Source organism: Rhincodon typus, chromosome 12 (assembly GCF_021869965.1).
Source record: "Rhincodon typus isolate 14 chromosome 12, sRhiTyp1.1, whole genome shotgun sequence".
Lineage (NCBI taxonomy): Eukaryota > Metazoa > Chordata > Chondrichthyes > Orectolobiformes > Rhincodontidae > Rhincodon > Rhincodon typus.
The window spans coordinates 51921513-51932631 of record NC_063343.1 but is presented as its reverse complement, the minus strand read 5'-3'; positions in this window follow the sequence as shown (position 1 = coordinate 51932631).

Below are 11119 nucleotides of genomic sequence, written 5' to 3'. Positions count from 1 at the left end.
CAGCTCTACACCTTGTTGTCGTGGTGGGTTATTTTAACTTGCCTTATATTGACTTGGTCTTGCACAGCGTCAGGGGCTTGGATGGGCTTAGGGTTGGAGAGGTGTGTCTAAGACAGTTTTTTGAAACAACATATAAATAGTCCACCTCGGAAAGGGGCTATACTAGACCTGGTATTGGGGAATGAGCCCAGCCAGGTGATCGAAGTTTCAGTGGGGGAGCATTTCGGGAACAGTGACCATAATTCGGTAAGTTAAGACAAGAGGAGTCCTCGGGTGAAAGTATTCAACTAGGGGAAGGCTAACTACTACAATATTAGGCAGGAACTGGGGAGTGTAGATTAGGTGCGGCTGTTTGAGGGTAAATCCACATCTGTCATGTGGGAATCTTTTAAAGGCCAGATGATTAGAGTTCAAGACCAGCATGTTCTTGTGAAAATGAAGGATAAGGATGACAAAATTCGTGAACCTTGGATGACAAGAGAAATCGAAGCCTTAGTCAAAAAAAAGGCATAAGTAAGGTTGAGGAAACTGAAGACAAACAGAATCCTTAAGGATGCAAAGATAGCAGGAAAGAACTCAAACAAGAAACTGAACAAGGCTAAAAGAGGCCATGAAATGTCTTTGGCAAAAAGGGTTAAAGAAAATCCTGAAGCATTTTATACATATATAAGGAGCAAGAGGGTAGTTAGGGAAAGGGTTGATTCACTCTAGGACAAAGTGGATATTTTATGCATGGAGTCAGAAGAAGGGATGAGGCCATTAATGAATACTTTGTATCGGTATTCACAAAGGAGAAAGACATGGTGGATGGTGAGTCTCAGGAGGAGTAAGTTGATAATACAGGGCATGTCAATATAAAAAAGAGGAGGTATTTGGGTGTTTTGAAAAGCTTTAAGGCAGACGAGCTCCCAGGTCCTGATGGGATCTATCCTAAAATACCAAGGGAGACATGTGAGGAAACTGCTGGGGCCATGTAAGAAAACCTTTTATCCTGTTTAGTCACAGGAGAAGACCCAGAAGGCTGGAGAAGAGCCAATGTTGTTCCTTTGTTTAAGAAGGAAAACAGGGATAATTCCGGAAAATATAGGCCGGTGAGCCTTACATAAGTGGTAGGGAAATTATTGGAGAAGATTCTTAGGAATAGGAATTTCTCACATTTGGAAAAAGTATTGACTTATTAGCGATAGGCAGCATGGCTTTATGCAGGGAAGGTCTTACAGACTTGACTGGGGTTTTTGAGGAAGTGACAAATATAATTAATGAGGGCAGAGTGGTAGATGTTGTTTATATGGCCATTAGCAAGACCTTTGACAAGGTTCCTTATGGCAGGCTGATAGAAAAGCTGAAGTCACATGGGATACATGGCGAGTTGTTAAAATAGACACTGAACTGGTTTAGTCATAGAAGACTGAGAGTAGCAGTGGATGGGTGCTTTTCTGACTGGAAACCTGTGACCAATGGTGCTCCACAGGGATCAGTGCTGCGCCCCCTGTTTTTTGAGTTATATATATAAATGATTTAGAGGAAAATGTAGGTAGCCTGACTAATAAGTTTGCTGACAACACAAAGATTTGGGGAGATGTGGGTAGTGAGGAGGATTGTCGGATGATACAGATAAGCTGGAGACTTGTGTAGAGAAATAGCAGATGGAGTTTAATCTGGACTAATGCGAGGTGATGCATTTTGAGAGATCTAATGCAGGAGGGAAGTATACTGTAAATGGCAGAACCCTTAGTAGTATCAACATGCGGAGGGATCTAGGCATACAGGTCCACAGTTCCCTGTAAGTGGCAACACAAGTGGATAAGATGGTCAAGAAGGCATATGGCATGCTTGCCTTCATACGTCGAGGCATAGAGTATAAATATTGGCAAGTCATGTTGCAGTTTTTTAGAACTTTAGTTTTGCCACATTTGGAATACTGCATACAGTTCTGGTCGCCACACGACCAGAAGGATGTGGAGACTTTGGAGAGAGTACAGAAATGGCTGACCAGGATGTTGCCTGATTTGGAGGGCAGTAGATATGAGGAGAGATTGGACAAATTTGGTTTGTTTTCACTTGAACGTCGAAGAATAAGGGGCAACCTGATAGAAGTTTACAAAATTACGTGAGGCATGGATAGAATGAATAGTCAGAGTCTTTTTCTAAGGGTAGAAATGTCAATTACTAAGGGTCATAGACTTTCATGTAAAATGGCGTAAGTTTAATGGAGATGTGAGAGGCAGGTTTTATACACAGAAGGTGGGAAGTGCCTTGAATACACTGCCAGAGGAGGTGGTGGAAATGCATACAACATCAATGTTTAAGAGGCATCATGACAGATAGTTGAATTGGAAGGGAATAGAGGGATATGGATGCTGCAGAGGCAGAGGGGTTTTAGTTTTGAAAAACCATCATGTGTCCATGCAGTCTTGTTGGGCCGAAGGACCTGTTCCTGTGCTGTAGTGTTCATTGTTCTTTGTACCTGCTAAATGTCTAGTTCATCTGAATCACGAAGGCAAATTTCAAAGCATACAAATAAGTTTCAGTGTGACAAACACTTAGTGTGCTTTGTTTCTTCACTATAGGACAAACTTAATGTCAAATCATTTTACTAACTTGCCATAATGAATGAAGGAAGGGTTCTCACCACAAGAATTACAGTAAGCTGGTTATTTTTGTTCCCTAATCATCTTTTCTCGTCTCTCATACCAAATTCCAGCAGTGGTTCACAAGACAGTTGGATATTACAATGTCAATGCCCATTTTAAGACAGCCATCTAGAGATATACCGTAATGACATAAGGTTTATGACATCCAATATTCCCTCCTTATCTGTTGGAAGTATGTATTATTTTTTAAATTGTCCCTGAGCTGCGCAGCTAATATTTAGAATTCATGCTTTCTGATTCATAATTATGAGTCAATATTTCACAGTTCTCCTCAAGATGTCAGCCCAACTTTGATCTTGGTCAGAATCCCTATTTCCAACTCAAATCAGACAAAATCTCACCCAGTTACTGTTCCAGGAGTTTTACTGCTGAAATTACAGGGCAGGAACCTTCCTATCTGAGGCAGTCCAGCATTCTGTGGACTCAGCAACAAAGTGGATCCATGCAGAAACCAATACCCTTTTTTAGGACCACAGCTGCCATATTCCAAATTAAAGGTGACAAAGAGATTTTGGCAACCGTTGACATAGGTAGCTGTGTAAGGTCATTCAGAGTTAGGGTGACTGATGGATCAGGGGATTGGGTGCCAGTTCTCAAGTATTAACAACTGTTCTCTACTCTTCAGTTAGTCCTGTTTTATCAGTTTCTTTACATGCATGATCTTTAAAGGATTTGCATCTTGTTATGGTACACAGGTGTCAGCTTTTCCTCTGTTATCTGCTTATTGGAATGATGGGCTTTCATGTTCTGATTCAAAATCTTCTCTGGCTGACTCTGCTAATTTACATTGTTGCCTTAGACAGCTCTTTCCTTTAGTTTCTGTCTCACTCTGTTTGCCTGTTCATCAATCAATATGGCCTGAGAAACTCTATAAATCTCTCCTGGCACATTTAACTTTATTACTCCAAGCTTTTGTTTCAGCTGAGATGAATAGATTTAACTTGACCTAATATCTGAAATTTGAAGTCCTCATTATTGCCTCAGCATTGGATCCTCAGTTTAATTTGTCCTCTTGGGATGAGGGTGGGTGACACGGTGGCTCAATGGTTAGCACTGCTATCTCACAGTGCCAGGGACCTGAATTCACGTCTAGCCTTGGGTGACTGTGTGTGGAGTTTGCATGTTCTCTTTGTGTCTCTGTGGCTTTCTGCCACGTGCTCCAGTTTCCACACAAAGTCCAAAGCTGCGCAGGTTAGGTGGATTGGCCATGCTAAATTGTCCCCTGGTGTCCAAGGATGTGTAGGCTAGGTGGATTAGCCATAGTTAATGCACGGTAATGGGGATAAGGTGGGAAGCTGGGTCTGGGTGGAATGCTCTTTGGAGGGTGGATGCAGACTTAATGGGCTAAGTGGCCTCTTTCCACACTATAGGGATTCTGTGAACATTATTCCATCACAGAGCCTCAACTTTACCTTCAGTGGTTCACTTTTGAAGTGTAATCTACAGTAACTTTTGACAGGTCTGCAAAGGCTACAATGTTGCAAGTAGAACCAATCTCCATTTACACTTCATACTTGTTTGATGCTCTCATTCTACTGTCTTCATCGCAATGTTATAAATCGTTTATCTCCTTTATTCATGATGTTGCTCACCTATTTTAAAGTATAGATTGAATCATCTGAACCTTTGTCGAACATCACTCTACTAACTATGCAGGATCAGTCAGAATTTTTATCTAGCATCTCTATTGCAACATCTCAACAGGCTTGTTTGCCTATTTCCTGCTAAACTTGGGGGTGTAAAATAGTTTAGCTTCTTGCAGTTAAATCAATGATTTCCTCACACTAGATGCACTTTCATTTCTTTTATGTCATGGCCTGCATAATATTTGCAACTTGTCTTTTGGATTTGATCTTTCTGTTGTCCTTCTTGGGGATACTGCAGCTTTACTCCAGTATTGCACTTGAAATGTCTAGGCTGCTTTTTGATAGTGGACTTGTCTGAGCTGCTTTTCATATTATTTTTCATTCCAACCAGAGCAAGGAGGGGAAGGTTTATAGCCACAGTAGGACTCACTCAGTGATTCAGCTTCTTTGTTTACTTTTCCTTTTCAGGGGCTTATAGCAGCAACACTAAACATTTCCACCTCCTCCTTTGGTAGCTGTGTTTCTAAACAGTTCTTCAATACTCAATTGCAGCTTCATGCTTGAACATCATGTTTCTTGCTTTGAGGATGCTATGTTGCTTTGTACCCTGACTTTATTAAAACTGATTGTAAGATGGCAATCTGCAGCGAATGCCTCATTGCAGAGATCACATGGCTATGGAGACCCAGGAAGGACATTTATATATGACAACATTTGACTCCATACATGACGTACTGAAAATGTATTCACCCAACCCCGGGAGATTTAAGTCATATAAGCAATGCAAGTATGTGACAAAATATAAAAAAGATTCAAAAGATCCAAAGATATGCTGCACAACTCTGCTGAATATCTGTTTGGAAATTTATCACTATAATGTTCCTAATCAAACATTTGGGATGTGACTCACTGCAGCAAAGGTGTGAAAAAGAAATCGAGCTATGTTCTATGAAGTGTAATGGATTAGTGGGAATTGATAGAAGCAAATCCGTAACGTTCTCCAGAAAAACCGAGGAGTGGCACACAGAGTTTAATTTAGACAAATGTGAGGTGTTGTATTTTGCTAGGGCAAGCCAGGGCTGGACTTATACACTTAATGGTAGGGCCTTGGGGCGTGTTACCGAACAAAGAGACCTTGGGGCACTGGTTTGTAGTTCCTTGAAAGTGGAGCCGCGGGTAGACAGGGTGAAGAAGGCATTTGGTACGCTTGTCTTCATTGGTCAGTGCATTGAGTATAGGAGTTGTGATGTCATGTTGCAGCTGTACAGTACATTGGTGAGACCACTTTTAGAATACTGCATTCAATTCTGGTCACCCTGCTATAAGAAAGATGCTGTTAAACTTGAAAGAGTTCAGAAAAATTTACAAGATGTTGCCAGGATTGGAGGGTTTGAGCTATGGTGAGGGTGAATAGGTTGGATCTTTTTTCTCTGAAGCTTAGGAGGTGGAGGGTTGACCTAATAGATGTTTATAAAATCATGAGGGGCATGGATAGGGTGAATAGCCAAGGAATTTTTCCCAGGGTAAGAGAGTCTAAAACTAAAGGGTATAGGCTTAAGATGAGAGGGGAAAGATTTGAAACGAACCTGAGGGGCAACTTTTTCATGCAGCAAGTGGTGCATGTATGGAACAAACTGCCAAAGAATGTGGTGAAGGAAGGTAAATTGAAACATTTAAAAGGCATCTGGATCGGTACGTGAATGGAAGAGTTTAAAAGGATATGGGACAAATGCTGGCAAACGGGATTAGATCAGTTTAGGATATCTGGTCAATGAGGTTGAGTTGGACCAAGTGGTCTGTCTCATGGCTGTATAACTCTTTGACCAATTAAAGGAATGAACATAAGATAGCCATCCACTCAAACTATAAAGGTTATTTGTTTCTAAAGCAATTGTTTAAAACTTTCTTGCCAAAGATAATGCCAGAATAGAATAAATTACCAAATCGTCATAGATTTATCACTTGAAATTTTCAAGAACCAGAACTATCTTTCAATTTTTTTACGCTTCTTCTTTTCATAGGATATGGGTGGTGCTGGCTGGGTCAGCATTCATTGTCCATCCATAAATGTTTTAGAGAAGATGATGGTAAGACACGTTCTTGAATTGTTACAATCCACCTAATTGTTACAGTATTGTTAGGAAGGGAGTTCCAGGATTTTGACCTGGTGACAATGAAGGAAGAGTTACATAGTTCCAAATCAGGAAGGTGCGTGATTTGGAGCCGAACTTTCAGGTCATAGCATTCCGACGTATCTGTTACCCTTGTCCTTCTAGGTGCTGGGGTCATGGGTTCAGAAGTTGTTTTCAAAGGAACCTTGGCATGTTGCTGCACTGCATCTTGTAGATGGTACATGCTGTCATTGTGTGTCAATGGTTACGGGTGTGAATTTTGAAGATGGTGGAAGGCTTGTCAATCAAGATGGTTGCTTTGTCCTCATTGGTCTTGACTTTGTTGAATGTTGGGTTGCAAACAAGAGTATTTCATCACACACCTGACTTGTACTTTATGGATAATGGGCAGAGTTTGGGGAGTCAGGTGAAAGTTACTTGCTGTACAATTCCCAACCTCTGACCTAACCAGAATGTTTCCATTTAGAAGTTTTCATTATCAGGACTGTGATTTGAAAAATTCATGTCTCATTTAACTAGCACTACCCATATAAATGCTGGTGGAATATAGACATTTGACTGTGATGGCAACACAATTAAAACAGCCTTGTGATATTGGACTGCATCGGGGAGCCAATCTTGATTGCAGCCTGCTTGATGGACACTCCATTCGCTACTTTAAACACTCACTACCTCCATCATTAACGCACAGCGGTGGCAGTGTGTGGCATCCAGAATGTATACTGCAGCAGCTCACCAAGACTCCTTCGACTGCACCTTCCATACCCAAACCTTTATAGCTTAGAAGGACAAAGACACCTGGGAACACACCAGCTGCAAGATTCCCTCTAAACCACGCACCACACTGACTTAATACAATATATCACTCCTTCATTGTAGCTAGATCAAAATCCTGGAATTCCTTCCCTAAAAACACTATGTAGTTGTACCAGATTGACTGCAATGGTTCAAAAAGGCAGCTCACCACTTCCTTTTCAACAGAATTTAGGGAAAAGCAATGAATACTGGGCTAGCAATCAATTTATACATCTCATGATTGAATGAAAAGAGGAGCTCATTTCATTGATGCTTTGTCATTTTTTATTTTGTACATTATGTTTCTTCACAGATGCTGCCTGATCTACTTCGTGTTTCCAGCATTTTCCATTTTTGTGCTTGTTTTCAGCCTAGATGGATAGCACTTTTCCTTAAAGTGATAAGTTAGATATTCAACTTACTGATAAGCATAAATCTGGCATTGATTTCAATGAAAGTGAAAATTGGTGGCTTCCACGACAGGTAACTGATCCACAACACCAATTTATGCCTGGGCAGCACTGAAAATTTACACCAGTGTGTACGTTCAGGAGACTGATGTTTTAATCATTACAAATCCATCCATCTTGTATTCCAATTCCTGGGATCGATTAGCCCAGCAATACTAACAGCCTCATTAAATAGGCACAATACTGAAGCAAATAACTTCTTTTTTAACTGTTGTGTATAGTATTGACTAAAGTCCAGGCAAACACTTTCAAAACATATGTATATATAGCATTAAGGCCAGATCTGACCTTGAGACCTTTAGTTGCAAATACTGACCTAAAAATTGCTGCTGTAAACCTGACAAAATTATGAAGATGCCTGCAACCAACGACTGAGTCCACTCGTGAGTGGAAGGATATCACGACAAAGCCAAGGTAAAATGTGGGAGCAATTACATCAAAGATACAAAGATAAGAATCAAAGGTGCAGCAACACAGATGGATAAATGAGAAACAAGTTTGCGATGTAGATTTGGTAATCTGTCAATTAGTCAAAACCTTTTCAAAACAACATTTTAATTATGCTTTGTTTCTTTTCAAATTATGCGCAAATTCCTACCACATCTAGAATGTTGCTTGATCACAACAGCTGGAATGATAATTATAACAATTATTAAAAATTATTTCACTCCACACAGACTAAAATATAATCGAACTAATAAGAGATGTTGCACCTCATGCATGTATTCATGGGTACCTCAACATGAATAGAATTAAATATAATGTGCTGTATGTTAATTTGATTTAGAGTTAAAGTTTTCGATTGGAAAATGAATGGCAATTACCTGATGACACAGGTAAACAAACAATAAATACCATTTTTAAAAAGATATTTTACCACATCAAAATTTGCCAAAAGATTGATTGGACTCATTTCTCAGCCTTCTAAATAGTACTGGCAGTTGGTTGCCCTTTAACTGAGGTGTCCGTTCTCAATTTGACTAAGCTTATAGATATCCCTCACCCCTCATAACCCATGTCCCTGTTTGAAATAGAATCTGTATTTTTTCCAGCTCCTTGAAGCAAGGAAATATATAAAATATACAAAAAAGAGAGGTCTGCAGCAGTTTTTTGTTAGGAATCAATATCCTTCTGTGCTGTCTGTATGATTATTGCCCTGACATTAAATGAAGCATATGGTATCAGATAGAAATCTGTTCTCAAAATGAACTGTGGATTTAACACAGATCTGCATTAGTCACATATTACAAGATGTGATTGAAACATTGGGTGGAATTTTATAGGTGTCTGAGCAATGAAGGCAATGGTGAGATTTGTGGCAGAATCAGACAAGAAGTCTGGGGTTGGGAACAGCTTGTTCCATTTTTATTCTTTCCACAATTGGTCTGGTGAGTTTCTTGAAAAAGCAGCGACAAGTTGCTAATTGACAGTGACTAGAGCTTGCTAAAAAATTGGCCCCACGAATATTCAGCCTCCTATCTTCTCAAACTTGCCAAACATGCTAAACATTGAGAAAGCCTGACATGGTCAGTCAGAGCCAGGATACTGTCCGCCTAAGAAGCGAGGAGTTGAATGTCAGGCAGCCCACCACCGATCCTGAGTCTTTCTGCCTTACTGGGGACTTTTTTCCCAACGGAATAAGAGACAGGCAGGTAATTAGGAAGATAAAAATGGGTGGCATAGCAGTTACTTTTGGTGCAGGTGGGAACGTAACCAAAGTGAGCAGGCAGCACAAAGAGCATGAAGGGTTGTGGGCACTGGGAAGGGTGACATTGATTGTGAGAGTGGTAGTGCATGAGCCTTGGTGGGAGGTGGCTACAGAGAGTCACTGCGAGGTACTGGAGTAAAGATGGTGCCATTTACGCTTACGATCATTGACCTTCTTCCTACAGTGCCATGCATTCCTCCAGATGGCTCAGACTGCTTTAACGTTAGTCCAGGCCGGCATATTCTAGCACTGTGCCCGCCACTGCAAGTCCTGGGGGAAGAGGTGTCCTACCACTGCCCCACCTCATCCAGCAGGACCCCTATGGCCCGACCCAGAAAGTGGGGTCTAATTTCAAATGTCAAAAGCTGTGTTGAGCAAATCTCAACTGACTGCTTGTCCAGGTGCACAACTGCCTATTCAAATGGCATTTTGCAAAGAATGCCCCTCAATTCCGGGATATCTGCTGAGTGGCGATTCTGCTGAGGAAGCGTGTGGTAAGATGAAGCTAGAATCATATGCAATGGATGCCAAAGGGGCAAGGTAGGACATCCTTGAAGCAAGTTTGATAAGATAAGGTGAGAAAACTCATTAGGCCTTGTGGTGGGAATCCCTACAAAACCTCAAACTTAGCCAAAAAATGTAAAAAGATGGAATGAGGTGACTTTCTCATAGTTCCTTCGGTTTTTAGCGAAATATCACATTGTTCATGACTGCAGAGAGAGACGGAGATCCTCAAGTAAATAGCTAGTCAGTTGAACCAAGGCTTTGTTCTTGCATTAGAAGTTCTTCTTTGTTTGTTGTACTTTGTTTCCCTCACAAAGGTGAGAATGAATGAATGAGTGAATGAATGAATGATTTATTGTCACATATATCTAGGGAGAGACAGTGAAAAGTGTTCCGTCACCACAGTCTGGTGCCATTTTTGGTGCCAAAAGAACAAAGTACTTGAATAGAGTTCACCTTCATCGGCCAGGGACCTAACCACAGCTCCATGACTTCAGCAATGTTTCCACTCCAGGCCTTTCGCAGCCAGGACCCCCCACTCCAGGTCTACTGCAGCCAAGAGTCCGCGCTCTGCCATCGCTGCAGCCAAAGTCCTGCCACAATTCCAGGAGTCCACGCATCGGGCCTATAAGCCAGAGTCAGTGCCGACGCCTCTCTGGTCAATTCAACTCCAGTGAAACATCCACGAAGAAAAGGAGGGATACTTGTTAAAACAAAACCGAAAGAACTGCGGATGCTGTAAATCAGGAACGAAAACAAAGTTGCTAGAAAAGCTCAGCAGGTCTGGCAGAATCTGTGAAGGGAAAAGCAGAGTTAATATTTTGGGTCCGGTGACCCTTCCTCAGAACCTTCCTCGGAACCCAGGACAGAACAGAGGGATAACAAGGTGTGGAGCTGGATGAACACAGCAGGCCAAGCAGCATCAGAGGAGCAGGAAAGCTGACGTTTCGGGCCTAGACGCTTCTTCAGAAATGGAGGAGGGGAAGGGGATTCTGAAATAAATAGGGAGAGGGGGGAGGCGGATATAAGATGGATAAAGGAGAAGATAGATGGAGAGGAGACAGACAGGTCAAAGAGGCGGGGTTGGAGCCAGTAAAGGTGAGTGTAGGTGGGGAGTTAGGGAGGAGATAGGTCAGTCCAGGGAGGACGGACAGGTCAAGTGGGCGGGATGAAGCTAGTAGGTAGGAGATGGGGGTGAAGCTTGAGGTGGGAGGAGTGGATAGGTGGGAGGAAGGACAGGTTAGGAAGGCGGGGACAAGCTGGGCTGTTT